The 3,568-nt window shown below is 42.8% G+C and overlaps 1 protein-coding gene across 1 annotated transcript in view; it reads left to right on the top strand.

The window, feature by feature from the left end:
* Positions 1-3,568, top strand: part of pdss2 (prenyl (decaprenyl) diphosphate synthase, subunit 2) — a 40,615-nt gene that overhangs the window by 21,517 nt on the left and 15,530 nt on the right. The gene's annotated exons all lie outside the window — the stretch shown is intronic.

Genomic DNA, 3,568 nt, shown 5'->3' with positions numbered 1-3,568 from the left:
TGCTTCGGGTCGTTGTCATGTTGGAAGACCCAGCCACGACCCATCTTCAATGCTCTGGCTGAGGGAAGGAGGTTGTTGCTCAAAATCTCACAATAAATGGCCCCATTCATCCTCTCCTTAATACAGTGCAGACGTCCTGTCCCCTTCGCAGAAAAGCACCCCCAAAGCATGATGTTACCACCCCGATGCTTCACAGTAGGGATGGTGTTCTTGGGATGCAACTCATCCTTCTTTTTCCTCCAAACACGATGAGTGAAGTTTAGACCAAAAAGTTCTACTTTGGTCTCATCTGACCACATGACTTTCTCCCATGCCTCCTCTGGATCATCCAGATGGTCTTTGGCAAACTTCAGATGGGCCTGGACATGTGATGACTTGAGCAGGGGAACCTTCTGTGCAATGCATGATTTGAAACCATGACGGCGTAGTGTTCTACCGACAGTGACCTTTGAAACTGTGGTCCCAGCTCTCTTCATGTCATTGACCAGCTCCTCCCTTGTAGTTCTGGGCTGATTCCTCACCTTTCTTATCATCAGTGATACCCCACGAGGTGAGATCTTGCATGGCGCCCCAGTCCGAGGGAGATTGACAGTCGTCTTTAGCCTCTTCCATTTTCTAACAATTGCTCCAACAGTTGATCTATTTTCACCAAGCTGCTTGGCAATTGCCCCGTAGCCCTTTCCAGCCTTGTGGAGGTCCACAATTTTGTCTCTGGTGTCTTTTGACAGCTCTTTGGTCTTGCCCATGGTAGTAGTTGGCGTCTGACTGACTGTGGGGTGGACAGGTGTCTTTAAAGAGCTCAGACAGGTGCTACTAATTTAGATTAATGAGTGGAGTAGAGGTGGACTTTTTCAAGGCACAGTAACAGGTCTTTGAGAGCCAGAATTCTTGCTGTTTCTCAGGTGTTATGCAGTGTATTGCAGAGTCCATGTTGATCATGCAACTTATGGAAAATCATTTTTGAGAAATATTTTCCAACAAAATGCAATAATGTTTTTACATTGTCTGAATTCCTGGTGCACAAGGGATCCTTTTTCTTTTAAACAGTGTGAATAACTCCAAATGGGGCTGCAGGATAAATCTGAATGGTTCCACAATGATGATCTTGTTATAGACCTCTGTATGACTGCCAGACATGTCAGATTTGTTCAACTCTTCAGAGCGGTCTAGTTTTGTGCCCATTTTATAGCAGTTTTCATTGGTTAAAGAAACAGTTAACCTATCAGAGCTTAGTAGCCAGGATTAAGAATAGGGAAGTCATCTTCCTAAAGGGTGCACTCCAAAACTCTACTGGCACTGTGCCAGTTTGTGCCATATGGGTGTGGTTTGAATTTCATTTAAGTTTGACACATGAAATGGTACATGTCACTTGTGCCTGCTTGTAAAATGGAGATGGGTGCGAATGAGACTGATGCAGCTGTATAAGTTGTTGTAGGTTCACTTATAAAAATGCAAGTTCTTAAATCATCACAATGTGGAAAACGTTAACCGATCCTAGGAAACTCTACTGTACAACAGCCGCTGTGCCAACTGCAAACGATGGCAGATGAATGGCGACATCACTCAGCAGTTTGGGCTGATTATCAGACTACAAGATAGAAGAGGAAAATAGTGAAGAGGAAGGAAATATTTTTTTGCTACACAAATTTATTGTTTTCATTTTCATCAGAAATGCTGAGGAGTTGTACCTCTTTGAGTTTCTAAAAGTTATAGAAATGAAACAGTCTGAGAAGGAAATCTCACTCATCTCTTGGTTAAGCGGATCCCAAATCAAAGAAGTCTGCAACCTATGATGATGTGTCCAGAGTAGCCATTGCTTGGCTGGTTAGGACCAGTTGTTTTCTTTGGATTTGCAAACCTAGTCTTTTGGGTAATATGGTCAGGAAACACCACTGACATGTACACTACAGGAATCCTCCTTATTGAGTTTTCAGTGTTGGATGTGTGTGTGGTGGTCTTGGATGTACACCACAGATCATATCTACTATGTAGCCTGGTAACCCCTTGCTGACAGATGCTGTCACCACGCTGCTCAGAATGCGGTTGCCTGAGTGGATCAAAATAACCGCCCCACCCCCGCCCAAGAGATGCCCTCCCAAAAATACTATGTAAACAGTATCCATGGTGCTTCTTGTATAGGAAACACATCTTGACTTATAAGGAAACCATTTTCTTTATAATTCTAAAGGTGTGGCATTTCTGTTGCAGTGCTAATTGGCTTTCATTAGGATCTGTCAGTGCATCAGTACTACAGGAGCTAATTGTCATTCTGTGGCTAAGCTACAAATTATAGTAATGGAACTGATCCTGTTGTTTCCCTGCGAGTTGGAGGAAATGAAATGGGAATGAAATGATGGCAGATCTGTTGATGACTTGAGCTAATGATGGTTTAATAACATTAAGTGTGCTTTCACGCCAAGCACGTTGGCATTGGTTGAACTAAGTTTTGGAGCATCTCCCCTTTATTTTGGTTCATTTTCAAGGTGAGAAAGATGCCATTCAAACCCATGTAGCACCAAATTATCACACAGCAATGCTTGAAACTACACTCCCTGACAAAAGTCTTGTCCTATAAGAACATAGTAACCTAAAATGTCATATAACGTTATTTCTAATCATTCAGTTGTCACAATAAATTAATTTTAATGTCAAGGGCATTCACATTAATAACTGGGTGCAAAATGAAACCATCAAAAAGTGTCCTGATATTCACAGCTTGATAAAGCCCATAACATCTGTTTATGCAAGGACAAAAGTCTTGCCGTATCTTTAAAGGATTCAACCAATCATAGATTAGAGCATCACCGGTGACATACTTTAATTAACACATTCCCAGGTGTGTATAAGAACCCCAGCACACCCAACCTTCATTTGAAATGCAACCTGACAGCATGCCAAAGATTCAACCACCGACCAAAGTGCTGATCATCAAGAGCCTGAAGACCAAGTCTCCTGCTGAGGTGTCAAACATCTTTAATCTTTCAAACGTCAAGTGGAGAGGATAAGAAAAAGCTTTGAAGAAACTGGTGAAGTTCATGACAGGCCCAGGTCAGGCAGACCCCGTAAGACAACTGTTCGAGAGGACCATTTGTTGCTTCAACTGCAGCATAGCTACATAAATACTAGTCACCAGAAACCCCTGTATCTACAAGAACAGTTTGTCGAATTTTCTCACGCAGTGGTCTCAAAGGCCGAATTAGTGCTCAGAAACCATTAAACAGAAGACAACAAAAAAATTGCCTTGCATTTGCCAAGGCCCACAGCTTGCAGGAAGGATGGACAGTGGAAAAGTGGCAGAAGGTTGATTTTTCCAATGAATCATCTACTGAACTGCATCCCAATCGTTGCAAATACTGCAGAAGACCTATTGGAACCCGCATGGACCCAAGATTCACACAGAAAACAGTCAAGTTCGGTGGAGGTAAAATCATGGTTTGGGATTACATTCAGTATGGGGGTGTGGGAGAGATCTGCAGAGTGGATGGCAACATCAACAACCTGAAGTATCAGGACACTGTTGCTGCCTATTACATTCCAAACCACAAGCGAGGGCAAGTTCTTCAGCAGG

This window comes from Monopterus albus, unplaced genomic scaffold (genome assembly GCF_001952655.1).
Source record: "Monopterus albus unplaced genomic scaffold, M_albus_1.0 scaffold270.1, whole genome shotgun sequence".
Taxonomy (NCBI): Eukaryota; Metazoa; Chordata; class Actinopteri; order Synbranchiformes; family Synbranchidae; genus Monopterus; species Monopterus albus.
The sequence above is the reverse complement of the archived record's forward strand: the minus strand, read 5'-3'. Positions and strand labels throughout refer to the sequence as shown.